The sequence below is a fragment of the Cervus elaphus genome, chromosome 16, assembly GCF_910594005.1.
Source record: "Cervus elaphus chromosome 16, mCerEla1.1, whole genome shotgun sequence".
NCBI classification, from domain to species: Eukaryota; Metazoa; Chordata; class Mammalia; order Artiodactyla; family Cervidae; genus Cervus; species Cervus elaphus.
The window spans coordinates 19,012,045-19,030,623 of record NC_057830.1 but is presented as its reverse complement, the minus strand read 5'-3'; positions in this window follow the sequence as shown (position 1 = coordinate 19,030,623).

The window sequence follows — 18,579 nt, the reverse complement described above, 5'->3', positions numbered from 1 at the left end:
AAGAAAAAGATATGCAAAAAGCAAAATGGTTGTCTGAGGAGGCCTTACGAGTAGGTGAGAAAAGAAGAGAAGTTAAAGGCAAAGGAGAAAAGAAAAGATATACCCATTTGAATCCAGACTTCCAAAAAATAGCAAGGAGAGATAAGAAAGCCTTCCTCAGTCATCACTGAAAAGAAATAGAGGAAAACAATAGAATGAGAAAGATTAAGGATCCCTTCCAGAAAATTAGAGATACCAAAGGAGGGAACGTTTCATGCAAACATGGGCACAATAAAGGATAAAAATGATATGATCACCTAAGAGAAGCAGAAGATATTAAGAAGAGGTGGCAAGAAAACACAGAAGAGTTATACAAAAAAGATCACGACCCAGATAATCAAGATGGTGTGATCACTCACCTAAAGCCAGACAACCTGGAATGTGAAGTCAAGTGGGCCTTGGGAAGCATCACTATGAACAAAGCTAGTGGAAGTGATGGAATTGCAATGGAGCTACTTCAAATCCTAAAGGATAATGCTGTGAAAGTGCTGCATTCAATATGCCAGCACATTTGGAAGACTCAGAAGTGGACACAGGATTGGAAAAGATCTGTTTTCATTACAATCCCAAAAAAGGCCATGCCAAAGAATGCTCAAACTACCGCACAATTGCACTCATCTCACATGCTAGTAAAGTAATGCTCAAAATTCTTCAAGTCAGGAGTCAGCAGTATGTGAACTGTGAACTGCCAGATGTTCAAGCTGGATTTAGAAAAGGCAGAGGAACCAGAGATCACACTGCCAACATCTGTTGGATCATCGAAAAAGCGAGAGAGTTCCAGAAAAATATCTACTTCTGCTTTATTGACTATACCAAAGTCTTTGACTCTGCAGCTCACAGCAAACTATGGAAAACTTTTAAAGAGATGGGAATACCAGGCCACCTGACCTGCCTCCTGAGAAATCTGTATGTAGGTCAAGAAGCAACAGTTAGAACTGGACATGGAACAACAAACTGGTTCCAAATCGAGAAAGGAGTATGCCAAGGCTGCATATTGTCACAGTGCTTATTTAACTTATATGCAGAGTACAACATGAGAAATGCCAGGCTGGAAGAAGCACAAGCTGGTATCAATATTGCTAGAGGAAATATCCATAACTTCAAATAGGCCGATGGCACCAACCTTATGGCAGAAAGCAAAGAAGTGCTTCATCTTCTTGATGACGAAGAGCCTCTTTATGAAAGTGAAATAGGAGAGTGAAAAGGTTGGCTTAACACTCAACATTCAGAAAGTTAAGATCATGGCACCTGGTCCCATCACCTCATGGCTCATAGTTGGGGAAACAATGGAAATTGTGAAAGACTTCATGTTTCTGGGCTCCAAAATCACTGCAGATGGTGACTGCAGCCATGAAATTAAAAAAAAAAAAAACAAAAAACACTTGATCCTTGGAAGAAAAGCTATTACCAATCTAGACAGCATATTAAAAAGTAGAGACATTACTTTGCCAACAAAAGTTTGTCTAGTCAAAGCTATGGTTTTTCCAGTAGTCATGTATGGATGTGAGAGTTGGACTATAAAGAAAGCTGAACACCAAAGAATTGATGCTTTTGAATTGTGGCGTTGGAGAAGACTCTTGAGAGTCCCTTGAACTGCAAGGAGATCCAACCAGTCCATCCTAAAAGAAATCAGTCCTGAATATTCATTAGAACGACTGATGTTGAAGCTGAAACTCCAATACTTTGGCCACCTGATTTGAAGAGCTGACTCATTGTAAAAGACCCTGATGCTGGGAAAGATTGAGGGCAGGAGGAGAAGGGGACAACAAAGGATGAGATGGTTGGATGGTATCACCAAACCAATGGACTAGGAGTTTGAGTAAGCTTTAGGAGTTGATGTAGGACAGGGAAGCTGGGCATGCTTCAGTCCATGGGGTCACAAAGAGTCAGACACAACTGAGCGACTGAATTGAACTAAGGATGGGGTATACAAATATACTAAAAAGTTAATTTAAAAAATAAAAATAAAAAGTTAATTTGAAAATGCTTCTTAAGAAGAAAACTATTGGATAAGAATAATGAGAGTAAGATCACTATTAAAAATTATGAAACAAATATTAAAACAAGTGGCTACAGTGTTCTAGACAGAATAAAAAAACAGTACTAAGATATATATAAGGATTTTAAGCCTAATAAAAAACAGCATTATAAACTAACTGGAGAAGGAAGGATTATTCTATAAAATGTGGTCACTCACTGAGAGTCAGACATCCTGGAGTGTTGAGGTAAGTGACCTTAAAGAAGCATTTCTACAAACAAAGTTAGTGGAGGTGATAGAATAGTCAAGCTATTTCAAATCCTAAAAAATAATGTTATAGTGCTGTACTCAACATGGCAGCAAATTTTGAAAACTCAGCAATGGAAAAAGGACTGACAAAGGTCAGTTTTCATTCCAATCCCAAAAAGTGCAATGCCAAAGAATGTCCAAGATACTTTACAATTGCACTCATTTCACAAACTGGCAAAGTAATGCTCAAAATCCTTTAAACTAGGCTTCAACAGTACCTGAACTGAGAACTTCCAGATGTACAAGCTGGATTAAAAAAGACAGAAGAATCAGAAGTCCAATTGCCAACATCTGTTGGATTATAGAAAAAGAAACAATTCCAGAAAAACATCTACTACTGCTTCATTGACTATGGGAAAGGCTTTGACTGTGTGGATAATAATATGTGAAAAATCCTTAAAGAGATGGGAAAACCAGACCACATTATCTGTATCCTGCAAAATCAGTATGCAGGTCAAGAAGCAACAGCTAGAACCAGACATGGAGCAACAGATTGGTTCAAAATTTGGAAAGGAGTACATCAAAATTGTATATTGTCACCCTGCTTATTTAACTTGTATGCAGGGTACATCACGCAAAATGCCAAACTGGATGAAGCACAAGCTGGAATCAAGATGGCCAGGAGAAATATCAACAACCTCAGATATGCGAATGATACCTAATGGCAGAAACTGAAAAGGAACTAAAGAACCTCTTGACAATAAAATTAGTTATAATTGTTTTTTTTTTTTTTTTAGTTTTTAAAACAATTTTTTTATTATAAAAGTTTCCTCCAGTCCACAGAAGGTGTCTATCGTCATCTTTTTCCACATAAAGAGTGCCTATTTGGTTTTTTTTTGTTTGTTTGTTTTTTTCCATTTATTTTTATTAGTTGGAGGCTAATTACTTTACAATATTGTAGTGGTTTTTGTCATACATTGACATGAATCAGCCATGGATTTACATGTATTCCCCATCCTGATCCCCCCTCCCACCTCTCTCTCCACCAGATTCCTCTGGGTCTCCCCAGTGCACTGAAGCAACAGACAAAGGATTAATCTCAAAAATATACAAGCAACTCCTGAAGCTCAATTCCAGACAAATAAATGACCCAACCAAAAAATGGGCCAAAGAACTAAACAGACATTTCTCCAAAGAAGACATACAGATGGCTAACAAACACATGAAAAGATGCTCAACATCATTCATTATCAGAGAAATGCAAATCAAAACCACAATGAGGTACCATTACACGCCAGTCAGGATGGCTGCTATCCAAAGTCTATAATTGTTTTTATAGAAAAACTGGTTACAGTTATGATTGTTAAGCAGGCATTATTTCAGAATGACTCAGTGCAAGTCTTATGATAAAAGCTTGGCTATGGTCAGGTGTTTTAGAACAGAGTTTCAATATACTTCAGGAGTAATTGTAGAATATTCAAATATTTCACAAACATGTTTGGACCCAGGTTCCACACCTTTATGCTTCTTCTCAGTCTGGTGGTAGCTTTCAGTAAAATATTTTAATACATTTATTTCAAGTGACAGCTTTTATGTGTTGTCTTTAACGATGTTTTCAATAGTCATTCCAATTAGATTTCTTGTAATGTTAATGGCTTCATTCTTGAAACCTAGTGTTTTATTTAAGAGGGTGAAAGGACTGGAAAAAGAATGGATAAAGATTGTCTTCGAATCATCTACTGACTGTCTTCATTGTACCACTATTAGAAGCTGCTGGTTTCTGTTAGTCTTTTCCAATGGTGAACACATTAATAACATGCCTGTAATATTGGTATTCCATTTTAATAAGGGGTATAAGAAGTAATCTCTAACCCTTTTCTATTGTCTACACTCTGTAAACATATACACAATTAGTTGAAATTATCAAGTGGATATATGGTTAACTTACTTGTCCGACCAGCCTGGTACGTAAGGCAAGCATTTCAGTGAAAGCAATATTGATGGTCTCTAGATGGGGTTTTATAATTATGACATAACATGGTATACTTGCAAAAAAACTATTAATTTAGAAATTTAAAAGTTACATTTATGAAAATATATCTAGCTATGCATAACCAATCAAAGGAAAGTCATCTGCCTATACCCTGCTCCAGGAAAATGTTTCTCAGTGTATGGCTCTCTAACATCTGCATAAGAACCAGCTGTTATACTTACACTTGTTAAAAATTCTCATTTTTGGGTGTTACCCCAAGCTTTCTGAAACTAAAATTTCCAAAGTATGTGCCGGAAATTTGCAAGTACAATAATTTCCAAATGTCCATGAATATGATGGTTTCTGAGCAAGACAATTTGGAAATTTTGTCAGTATGCTCAGATAACTTATGGTAATTCGTATTGGTCCCTCTGTTATTTCAATGATTATATGGGAAATGTTATTAACTGCATTAATTAAATTAGGATTCAAAGTATAGGCAGCAGTTTTTCTGTGTTGTAATTAATGCTGTTTTCAATAGTCATTTCATGGAAGTTCTGGCCACAGCAATCAGAGAAGAAAAAGAAGTAAAAGGAATCCAGATAGGAAAAGAAGAAGTAAAACTCTCACTGTTTGCAGATGACATGATCCTCTATATAGAAAACCTTAAAGACTCTACCAGAAAATTACTAGAGCTAATCAATGAATATAGTAAAGTTGCAGGATATAAAATTAACACACAGAAATCCCTTGCATTCCTATATACTAACAATGAAAAAACAGAAAGAGAAATTAAGGAAACAATACCATTCACCATTGCAACAAAAAGAATAAAATACTTAGGAGTATATCTACCTAAAGAAACAAAGGACCTATACATAGAAAACTATAAAACACTGATGAAAGAAATCAAAGAGGACACAAACAGATGGAGAAACATACCGTGTTCATGGATTGGAAGAATCAATATTGTCAAAATGGCTATTCTACCCAAAGCAGTCTATAGATTCAATGCAATCCCTATCAAGCTACCAACGGTATTTTTCACAGAACTAGACCAAAGAATTTCACAATTTGTATGGAAATACAAAAAACCTCGAATAGCCAAAATAATCTTGAGAAAGAAGAATGGAACTGGAGGAATCAACCTGCCTGACTTCAGACTCTACTACAAAGCCACAGTCATCAAGACAGTATGGTACTGGCACAAAGACAGAAATATAGATCAATGGAACAGAATAGAAAGCCCAGAGATAAATCCCCGAACCTATGGACACCTTATCTTTGACAAAGGAGGCAAGGATATACAATGGAAAAAAGACAACCTCTTTAACAAGTGGTGCTGGGAAAACTGGTCAACCACTTGTAAAAGAATGAAACTAGAACACTTTCTAACACCATACACAAAAATAAACTCAAAATGGATTAAAGATCTAAATGTAAGACCAGAAACTATAAAACTCCTAGAGGAGAACATAGGCAAAACACTCTCCGACATAAATCACAGCAAGATCCTCTATGACCCACCTCCCAGAATATTGGAAATAAAAGCAAAACTAAACAAATGGGACCTAATGAAACTTAAAAGCTTTTGCACAACAAAGGAAACTATAAGTAAGGTGAAAAGACAGCCCTCAGATTGGGAGAAAATAATAGCAAATGAAGAAACATACAAAGGATTAATCTCAAAAATATACAAGCAACTCCTGCAGCTCAATTCCAGAAAAATAAATGACCCAATCAAAAAATGGGCCAAAGAACTAAACAGACATTTCTCCAAAGAAGACATACAGATGGCTAACAAACACATGAAAAGATGCTCAACATCACTCATTATTAGAGAAATGCAAATCAAAACCACAATGAGGTACCATTACACGCCAGTCAGGATGGCTGCTATCCAAAAGTCTACAAGCAATAAATGCTGGAGAGGGTGTGGAGAAAAGGGAACCCTCTTACACTGTTGGTGGGAATGCAAACTAGTACAGCCGCTATGGAAAACAGTGTGGAGATTTCTTAAAAAACTGGAAATAGAACTGCCATATGACCCAGCAATCCCACTTCTGGGTATACACACTGAGGAAACCAGATCTGAAAGAGACACGTGCACCCCAATGTTCATCGCAGCACTGTTTATAATAGCCAGGACATGGAAGCAACCTAGATGCCCATCAGCAGATGAATGGATAAGGAAGCTGTGGTACATATACACCATGGAATATTACTCAGCCATTAAAAAGAATTCATTTGAACCAGTCCTAATGAGATGGATGAAGCTGGAGCCCATTATACAGAGTGAAGTAAGCCAGAAAGATAAAGAACATTACAGCATACTAACACATATATATGGAATTTAGAAAGGTGATAACGATAACCCTATATGCAAAACAGAAAAAGAGACACAGAAATACAGAACAGACTTTTGAACTTTGTGGGAGAAGGTGAGGGTGGGATGTTTCAAAAGAACAGCATGTATACTATCTATGGTGAAACAGATCACCAGCCCAGGTGGGATGCATGAGACAAGTGCTCTGGCCTGGTGCACTGGGAAGACCCAGAGGAATCGGGTGGAGAGGGAGGTGGGAGGGGGGATCGGGATGGGGAATACATGTAAATCCATGGCTGATTCATATCAATGTATGACAAAACCCACTGGAAAAAAAAAAAAAAAGGAATGGATAATGAGTGTCTTGGAATTGTCTACTGACTGTCTTCATTGTGAGACCACTATTAGAAGCTCCTGGTTTCTGTTAGTCTTTTCCAATGTATAGAAGTTTAGGTGGCTTTCTAAAGTCTCAGAAATATAGAAAATGCATTCTATTTTCAGCAGCTCTAACCTCTTAATTCTAGTGGCTGCTGGCTGGCTAGAAAAAGTGACATGTATATGAGGACACACGAGTGAATTTTCCTATCCCTATTTTGTCCTTCAACAGCCTCCAGAGGCAAAAGTTGTTTGTCTGTAATATCGGATTTTAAAGGTCACTTTTTATTTTATAGCTCTAGGTTGGTTTTTATTTCTAGGTATTTTACATGACCCATGGTAAATTAGACTCTAACCTGTGCTGAAGGACAAATTGTAACTATGTCTAATACCCCAGAACTTCATTTTCCCACTTTAAAGTGAATACCTTAAAATGCCTTAACAAAGTCCTATAGTAATTCCTTTGGATTGGTACTTAGGCAGTGTATTATGGATTTTAAAAGTTTAAACTCCAGGACAATATAAACATGTGTTGGGTTTTTTAAATACTAGCAATTTAATATTGGGCAAAGTACTTAATTTATAGAAATCTGATTATTTTCTGTAAAGCTGAGATAATCAAGTTCTTATATTATGGAATTATTATAAAAATTAACTGATCTAATGTATTTTATGGAAATGACTGATATATAAAAACAATCAAGAAATGTGTATTATTAAATCAGACTATATTTTATCAAATCATACAATCATTAAGCACATTTAATAATTATTTAAATCATCTTTCTACAAAGTCAACAAGAGTACTTTAAATTTCTTTACAAAATCATGCAAAATGAAGTTCAAAGTACAACAGTTTTATTAAATAAGAAAGATAGAAGTTAGAAAAGAAAACACTCATTTCATTTTCAGAATGTAATTGAAATTAAATTCACAGGAACAAGCATTTACTTGAGATTTTTGTACATCTTTAGGATAGGGATATCAAGTCTACTACCAGCAGTTAGATGGATGCTGTTCTCTATTTTGTTTAAGATTCCATGATTCCCTTTGCTTATTTGAATAGTGAGAAGATCACCTTGTAATTTCCAACAGTTTATCCATGTTTACCTTAAGAGTGGGTGTACTCCTTGTGATCAATAAATGCCTTTTTGTATAAACTAGTGATTGAATGAGAAAACTTTTGGTCTCTGCAAAAGCATGTCACTTGTGTAGAACTAGTTTTATTCAAAGAATGTTCATATATTTATTTATTTATTACCCAAGTAACTTTTAAAATAATCCAAAAAACATTTATTTATTTGAGTTATAGCTCAAAGACATAACCAATGAAATATTCTGATATAAAAATATTGAAAATACTATAACCTTATAATAATATAAAATCACATTCAGTGTATTTGCTCTCTATTAAAAGCACCATAAACCAAATATTGATTCTTAAAAAAAAAATGAGAATGACCTTGTACCAACCGAAGCTTCTATTTAGCTAACAAATAAAACAAGTCCCTATCATGAAGTTTCTACACTGCAACCGGTACTCCAAATGTATCAACAAAGAACAAAAAGAATAGAAAAAGTATGATAATAAACTTACACTAACAAAAGTTTAATTTGGATAATCACAACTTGCAGTCTGAAAGAAATACTGATCAAAAAGATATTTATCTAGACATCAGTTCAATATGATTTTGAAAATTGAGATAATGGTAGTACATTTATAGTGAAGAAAAAATAAATTTTCTGGATGAATCAAATAGTCTAGATATCAGCAAGTAATCTGGTCATAAATTTTGATTCTCTTTCTCATCAGTACACCTATGTGCACACAGGCAAAAGAGTCTAAATTTTATGAAAAATTTCATATTGAGTGAAATGTCCATTGCATTGAAATAACTGCCAGTATATGTAAAGCATCAAACACTGTAAAACATGCTATTTCAAAAGAACACAATCGATTTCCTCTGACAGAAAGGTGAAGTTGATTCTTGTTCTTCTATTTTTAAAGCTATCTTCAACTAAAACCCTTGTGTATTATATATAAAGCAATAATAATAAGGATCTGAAAGTTAAAAAGAAGAAAGAAGACAACCTAAGGACCTTAAGACATAAGAAATAATACAATGGTGAGTTTTCTGGATTTTCACTTTGCCTCATTTATCCTAGGTTTAGACTTGAAGAAACTGGCTTGCAAACCAGAAACACCAATGGGAAGAGACAAAAACAAATGAGCAAACAACAAAAATAAAATGGTAAAAATCTTCTTTCTCCTGCGAAAAGACCAGGAAAGATATAACCTAGCAAGACAGAGAGAGTTTAGACCATAACTTCTTCACACTTACCAAACGTAGCCCCACTCCACCTGTACCAGTAAAAGCCAACCAGGGAGTCTGGACTTCCATGTTTGCCTGACTATAATGAGCCACCCACTTTCCTACTGAAATAGTATCAGAGAATGCCCAGTAAGAAGCTGAAATTTTTATTGTCACTGGGCAATAATAACCTCTTCCTACTCCTGTATCAGTTGATACCATGAAGATAACTTGGATTTCTACTGTCACCCAGCAGTAAGGAGATGCTCCTACACTTTCATGCTGACTTGGCTTCAGAGGAGGCCTACTGGAATGTAAGGATTTTCATCTTTGCCAAGCAATGAAAAAGTCCCTATGTCAGAAGAGGCCATAAGGGGAGCAGTAACAAGACATTCCTAACCTTCCCAGTCAGGATAGTATCTGCAAAAGCCTAGGAGTGTGCCAGAACTTCTACCCTTACCCAGCACAGCAGTAATGAGGATTCCCTCACTCTCAACAAGTATCAATCAGCAGAGGCAGAGTGAGAAACCTGGGCTTCTATCTTTATTCCCTTTCCCTGCCAAAACTGTCAGAGAAAGACAGATTAAATGCAATACCTGATAAATGCCAGTCTTAAAATAACCAGAGTGAGAAAAAAAATCACCCATATTACTGAAATTAAGGAAAATTAAAACTTGAATGAAAAAATCCCAAGGCCTAGATAATATAAATTTTGAATTATCTAACACTGTTTTTAAAAACCCATCACAAAAGTGTTCAACAAGCAATTGTGAACATACATTAAAAAAATGATCTAAGGTTTCAGAAAAAAAAAAAAAAAAACAGTGTCAGCAAAGAAATATAATATATAATAAAGAATCAGTTTAAAACCAGAAAATTTAAAAATACAATACCTCTCCACACATGCTCATACAAATTAAATGCTGGCTTTAGCAGCAGAATGGTGCACAAAGAAGAACAAATCAGAGACCTATTAAAAGAAAACAGTGAATTACCCAATCCAAACCAGAGTCAGAAAATCAATTGAAAAAAAAAAAAAAGTAAACAGAGCTTTATGGAACCCGTGGGAAGTATAACAAAAGACCTAACACTTACTTTATTGGATTCCAGCAACAATAAGAGAAAGAAGGTGAAATTGAAAAGGTACTTGAAGAAATAAAGGGGTTAAACTTCCCAAATTTGGCAAAAGACATAGATCTACAGATTCAAGAAGCTAAACTTTTAATAAACACAGTAAGATTCTCTGCAAGGCACATCAGAGTTGTAGTTTGAAAAATGAAAGGCAAAAGAAATACTTTGAAAGCAGGCAGAGAATTGGTATCTAACCTGAAACCAATTTAAAAAACAGAGAATTTCTCATGGAGGCCAGAAGAGGCATAGTAAGTTTTAAATACTTCAAGAAAAGAACCACCAAACTGGAATTCTATATCTAGTGAAAATAATCTACATGATGAAATAAAACTAAGTAAATTTATTTACAACAGGCAGAATTAAGTCTCTTACTCTTAATTTATATTTGTTCCTACCAAAATTCAAGTGTATATCTACATATATGTATTTTATATGCACTTTCATGTATATGTATATATAAGCATATATACATATATGTGAGAGTGTGTGTGTGTGTGTGTGTGTGTGTGTGTGTACTCTTCAACTTGGTTAACTATTCCTGTATATAACACTTCATCTTCTATTATCAGCGTGCATGTAGATTTTTTTCTTCAAATGAAATATGCTACTGTACATAATTCAGCTTAATTACGTAAGTTGCTAAACATATCTGGCACATGTTATCATAAACAAATATTTATAAATTTAAGAAAATCTTAGTTCCATTAAAAAACAAAACAAAACTCTTTTGCTTCTGTTATTTGAAATTTACATACAAACTTACCACTCTCTGAGACCCCTGTCTATCTTAATAATCTCACTGGGAATATATCCATAATCAACAGGAACTATGTCCAAGAATATCATCTGTTGTCAATGAATGAGATGCAGATCACTTCCTATAAACCAATTGCTTAGGTTTTTCAAAACACAATTTTCTATTCCAGAATAAGAAGAGAAAATTAGAGTTGAAAAAAAAAAAAGAAAGAAACTAAAATCAATTATCCAATTATGTTTACTTTTAGGAATCATACATTTCTTTTGCTAGAGGTTTTAATTCTTACTAGTTCCGTCAGTTTTTGTGGAACTGGTGATTAGAAACTATATTTTCCTATATCAAATATAACTTTGGTTTAAAATACAGTAAGACATAATAACACATCTCAAATGTTAACACCAAATCCAATTTAAGGTCATTTTGTGTTTCAGGTCTGATTTGTGATTAAAATTCCGAAACTGAACACACAAATCAAATGACAGTTGAAACAAAAACTTAGTACTTTAAATTTATTTCTCCATTATTACCCTAGTCCTGGAGCAGAATAGAAATTCTATAAATATATTGACTAAAACATAAATGAGGATATTGCCTCAAACCTAAAGTGTCATGAGAGAATTTTTTAAGCTCTATAATAAAAAAAATTCTGAATGTTTCTAGCCTGGCAACTAAAGCATTTATATTTACAGGTAGAGGACCAAAAATGAATGGTTCTGGTGTAAACTTTACAGATTTGATATAACAGTTATGCTTTCAAATGTTTAAAAATTCTATAATTTAAAGAAAATGTATATATTTTTAAAAGGTTAAGCATGAAACAGCCTGAATGTCTAAATTAAGATCATGGTCTAGGATGTTTTATATAAGGTTTTGACTAGTTCCTAATTTCTTTGGTACCCACCCTGGTAAATAATCAGGTTCTCTGATGTCTCCCATTCAGCTGTTTACCAAAATGCTTAAGGTAAGCTTTATTCTTCTAAGTTAATTACTTCTTTTTCTGACTACCAACTCCCTTATACCATCAACTCTACCTAATTCTTCCTGGAAGGAGACTACTGAGCTAATTAAACCATATTTCTAATGTTGCTATAATGATTTAATGCACTCATCCTCGCAGATAATATACCTGCATTTAAAAAGGAAAATAAAATGTCTTAGTAGAAGCAATGACTACTGTTGTGATTTCAAATAGATTATGAATATTAATGTACTTTAAGTGAAGTTCTCTGGAAAGACATGATTGTGTTTGTTGAATGAGAAATGTTACTGACAATTATTTCAAAAATATGTTTAGAGAAATCAATTCCTGTTTGCAGTCATTTTAATAAAAATGTTCAAAAAATCTAGGCAAAAATTCTCCATTTAATCTAGGTAAAATAACATACAGTAAGCAAAAATTTGGGAGAATAAAGCTTTAAACAATTTGCAGTTGAGATGAAATGATCAGTTATTTATACAATTATATTTTTAGCCCAGATTTTGAGTTCTATAAGCTACTTAGTTTCACTTTTTATAGACCTACTGGGGGCCATAGTTCACACACAATAATACCATGTATTTAAATTATATAGTTTGATAAGTTTAATATGTCTATAAAAATGTTAAACCATTACTAAAAACATCATATTTGCTACCTCCCAAAACTTCCATTTATCCTTTTGCAATTTGTTCCTCTTACTTCCTATCCCTATGTACAGTCCTTCGGTATTTACTAATCTGCTTTGTCTCTAGACAAAGTGTGCATTTTACAGAATTTCCCCAAACAGAAACATACAGTATATATATTTTATTGGCATAATTACTGTCATTAATATTGTTGTATGTATTAACAGTTCATTCCTTTGAGTGGCTGAGTTGTATTGTATAGCTAGACCATACTCTATTTATTCACTTGTTAGTGGATATTTTTATAGTTTTCACTTTTTGCCTATTTCAAATAAAGTTGCTAAAATATGTACACAGTTTTTGGTATGTATGCAGTTTTTGGTATATGGTTCAATTTATATTGAATGATTTAGTAGTAGTATGTTATTCACTCAGTTGTGCCTGACTCTTTGCGACTCATGGACTGCAGCCAACCAGGCTCCTCTGTCCATGAGATTTTCTAGGCAAGGATACTGGAGGGGGGTTGCCATTTCCTTCTTACCTAGGAGTAAAATGGTTGGATCATATGTAAGTTATATAAAGACCATTTAAAAATAAACCATTTTAGACAAACAAACAAAAAAATTACAAAGATGATTTGGGAAGTTCTCATATACCTCACACCTGGAATCCCTTCCCTATTTTCCCATGCATGTAAAGATGTTTACACCACTCTATAATCTAAGTATATAAAAGAATTATGTCTAATAATATGTACATACCTTAATTAAAATATTTTATTGCTAAAACAGATTTAGCATCATCTAAAGCTTCAGAGAGCCATAATATTTTTGCTGATAGAGTCTTATCTTGATATTGATTGTTGCTGACTGATCAGAATGGTGGTTGCTGAAGGCTGGGGTGGCTGTAGAACTCTTATAACATTAGACAGCAATGAAGTTTGCCCCAGAAAAAGACTCTTCATTTCATGAACAGTTGTTTTATAGCATGCAAAGCTATTTGATAGTATGTTAGTCACAGTAGAACTTCTTTCAAAATTGGAGTCAGTCCTCTCAAAACCTAAAGCTGATTTATCAACTAAGTTTATGTAATATTCTAAATCCTTTGCTATAATTTCAGCAATATGCACAGCATCTCCACTGTGAACAGAGTCCATCTCAAGTAACCACCTTCTTTGCTCATGATTAAGAAGCAATTCCTCATTCATTTTTCTCATGAGATTGTAGCAATTCAGTCACTTATTTAGGCTCCTTTTGCATTCTCTTGCTATATCCACCACAACTATATTTACTTGAATTCCTCCAAGTCATCCATGAGGCAAGGAGTCAACTTTTTCCAAATTCCTGTTTATGTTGATATTTTGACCTTTTCCCATTAATCATGATGGTACTTATGGGCATCCAGAATGGTGAATCCTTTCAATAACATCTTCAGTTGACTTTCCCCAGAGCCATCAGAGGAATTGCAATCTATGGCAGCTATAGCTTTATGAAATATATTTATTAATTAATAAGGCTGAAAGCCAAAATTGCTCCTTGAACAATGGACTGCAGAATGGATGTAGTGTCATCAGGCATGAAGACAACACAGATCTTACTGTATGTCTCCATCGCAGTTCTTAAGTGACCAGGTTTGCTGTCAATGAACAGTAATATTTTGATTTTTTTTTCTGAGCAGTTATTCTCAACTGCAGGCTTCAAATATTTGGCAAACCATGTTGTCAAGAGATGTGCTATCATCCAGGGTTTGTTATTCTTTTTGTAGATCATAGGGAGAATAGATTTAGCATAGTTTTGCTTTATTTTAATTAAGGCAATTTATCCCATTTTGTTAGAAGTGAACATAACTTTTACTTCTATTTTCTTTTATATTTTTATTTTTAATGGAATATAGTTGCTTTGCGAGGTTGTGCTAGTTTCTACTGTATAGTAAACTGAATCAGCTATACATATACATATATGCTCTCCTTTTTGGATTTCCTTTCCATTTAGGTCACATAGAGTATTGAGTAGAGTTTGCTGTGCTCTATAGTAGATTCTCATTAGTTATCTATTTTATACATAGTTTCAATAGTGTTCTTAATGGCTGGGATTTTCATAATGGTACATGAGCATTGGCCTCAACTAAAACTCTTGGGCTGAATTAGACCCTAAAAGAAGAATCAGCCTGTCTTTTGATGCTTTAAAGCCAGGCACTAACTTCTCCTCCCTTGCTATCAAAGTCCTAAGTGGCATCTTCCAATACAAGGTTGCTTGATCTACATTAAAAATCTGTTTACTGCAGTCACTCCCATTTGATTGTCTTGGCTAGATATTCTGGATAACTTGCTGAACTTCTCCGTCAGCACCTGCTGCTTCTCTTTGCACTTTTACATTATGGAGACAGCCTCTTTCCTTAAACCTCATGAACCAGCCTCTGCTAGCTACAAACTTTACTTCTGCATTTCAGCATAAGCATGCCTTGGAGATATTGTGGCTTTAGCTCTAGACCACCAAAATAAAACAGATATCACAATAAAGCAAGTCAGAAATGTTTTGATTCCCAGTGCATATAAAATTTATTTTCACACTATAATGTAGCCTATTAAGTATACAATAGTATTATGTCTAAAAAGCACTGTTTTGCTGTTGTTGGTTAGTCACTAAGTCGTCTTCAATTCTTTTGTGACCCTGTGGACTGTAGCCCACCAGGCTCCTCTGTCCATGGGATTGCCAGGCAAGAATACTAGAGTGGGTTACCATTCCCTTCTCTAGGGGATCTTCCCGACCAGGGATCAAACCTGCATCTCCTCCATTACAGGTGGATTCTTTACCACTGAGCCACCTCGGAAGCCCAAAAGCATTGTACATACCTTAATTTAAAATAGTTTATTACTAAAAATGAGGCTTCCCAGGTGGTGAAGGGGTAAAGAATCTGCCTGCCAATGCAGGAGATACAAGAGACACAGGGTCCGATCCCTGGGTCAGGAGTGAGAAGATCCCCTGGAGTAGGAAGCGGCAACCCACTCCAGTATTCTTGCCTGAATAGTCCATGGACAGGCTATATTCCATGGAATTGCAAAGAGTTGGGCACAACTGAGCATGTATTTATGCCACATACTAAATGCATGCATGCCACATTACTAAAAATGCTAAATAACATCTAGGCTTTGGAAAACTACAAATTTTCTTTGGTAGTAACATCAAAAATTACTGACCACAGACCACAATAACAATTATAACAGTAATGAAAATGTTTGATATAGCATAAGCATTAACAACTGTGACACAAAGACACAGATAAGGAAATACTGTTGGAAAAAATGGTGTGTAGATTTTCTGGATGCACACTTGCCAGAAACCTTTAGTTTGTTAAAAAAAAAAAAAAGAAAGAAAGAAGTATCTAAGAAACTCAATAAAGCAAAGCACCATAAGAAGAAGATACCTATATGATTTCTAAATATCTTCTCCTGGTCTATTGTCTGTCTTTCATTTTCTAATGGTGATTTTCAAAGACCAGAAAATGCTAACTTTGATGATTTTCTATTTATCATAACTTTTCCTCTTTTATGGGGTCATGTATTTGGTGTTGTACCTACTAAATCTTTGTCTATCCAATTATATGTATATAATTGAGAGTCCCTTGGACTGCAAGGAGATCCAACCAGTCCATCTTAAAGAGATAAGTCCTGGGTGTTCATTGGAAGGCCTGATACTGAAGCTGAAACGCCAATACTTTGGCCACCTGATGCGAAGAGCTGACTCATTTAAAAAGACCCTGATGCTGGGAAAGATTGAGGGCAGGTGGAGAAGGGGACAACAGAGGATGAGATAGTTGAATGGCATCACCGACTCAATGGACATGAATTTGGGTAAACTGGGAGTTGGTGATGGACAGGGAAGCCAGGCGTGCTGCAGTCCATGTGGTCGCAAAGAGTCGGACATGACTGAGCGACTGAACTGAACTGATCCAATTATATGTGTGGTAGTGGTGCTTTAGTCGCTAAGTTGTGTCCAACTCTTGCAATCCCATGGACTGTAGCCTGTCAGGCTCCTCTGTCTATGAGATTCTCCAGGCAAGAATACTGGAGTGGGTTGCCATTTCCTTCTCAGGGGATTTTCCCGATCCAGGAATCAAACATGGGTCTCCTGCGTTGCAGGCAGATGATTTACCAACTGAACTATGAGGGAAGCCCCAATTATATATATGTACATATGTATATATACATATATATATGTATATATACATATCTATATATAAAAATATACATATTGTTTTACAGATTCTTTTCCACTTATAAGTTATGACAATATAATGAATATATTTTCCTGTGCCATATAGTAAATCTTTGTAGTTTATCTACTTTATACATAGTTGTGTGAATCTGTTAATCCAGTACTCCTAATTAATCCCTCCCACCAGCTTTATTTTTGATCTAGCATTAAATTAGAATGTGATGTAGAACACAGACAATCTGCTAGGAAATTGCAGACAGACATAAATCTCATCCTTTTCTTTATACTCTGTCAGATACAACCCATTTCATAAATGTTCTCAAAATATATAATAACTAGTACTCAGGCAAGACGACTTGACAGCACTGTGTATCACATGTGGTTCATTCCCATTTCACCAGACAGAGTATTCACCTGTGTATGCTAATTGGCTTTATTTAAAGTAAAAATAAACTTCTCATGTCATTATGACAGTAGGCACTTTTGCCACTTTAGCTGAGGTGCCTGCTCACGTTAAGTTCCTACCCTCCCTCAGAAACTGAAAAATAGGTGCACTCTTTTCCTTGATGACAACATTTCAAAAAGATGTTTCTCAGGTCCTGGAGAAAGACAGCTGTGGCTGTGAGGATGTTATCTCTAGGCAACAAGAAATCAAGATAAGGATATTGACCCATGGTAGGAGCTCAGTACATTTTAACAGTGAAATCCGGAGTCTCTGGAAAAAGGCTTATTCAGCTTTTGAAAAGATTTACATATTTTTTGTAGTTTTAATTGTACAGATTTTTCCTTTTCTTGGTTAAATTTATTCTGAAGTATTTTATTGTTTTTGATGCTTTATGAATGTGGGGGATTTCTTTATTTTATTTTTTTCAGATGCTTTACCATTAGTGGTATGAAATACAGTTGATTTCCCTTTGTTGATTTTGTATCTCGCTGTTTTTCTAAAATTAATTCCAACAGTTTTTTTGACTGATTCTTTTTAATTTTCTATATATAGGATAATATGATCAGCAAATAATGACAAAAGTATACAAAACTTCACTGAAACAAATTGAAGACATAAGCAAATGTAAGGATACCCCATGTTTATGGATCATAAGCATTAATATTGTTAAAATGGCCTCCTTACCCAAAGCCATCTACAGATTCAATGCAATCCCTATCAAAATACTAAAGGCATTATTCATAGAAATAGAAGAAACAATCCTAAAATTTGTATTAAACCACAGAAGATCCTGAAGAGACAAAGCAATTCTGAGGAAAAAGAACAAAGCTGGAGGCATCACATTTCTAGATAGCAAACTACATTGCAAAGCCATAATAATAAAAATAGTATGTTACTGGCACAAAAAATAGATGCATCGACCAATGAAGCAGAATAGAGAGCCCACAATTAAATCCAGGCATACACAGTCACTTTGATAACGGAAATAAGAACAACCAATGGGGGAAAGATAGTCTCTTCAGGGAATGGTATTCAGAAAACTGGAGAAACATCTGCAGGCAATGAAATGGGACCACTATCTCACACTACTAACAAAAATTAACTGGAAATAAATCAAAGACTTAAGCATAAAAGACATGATACCACAAAGTTCTTAGAAGAAAACATAGGGGGAAA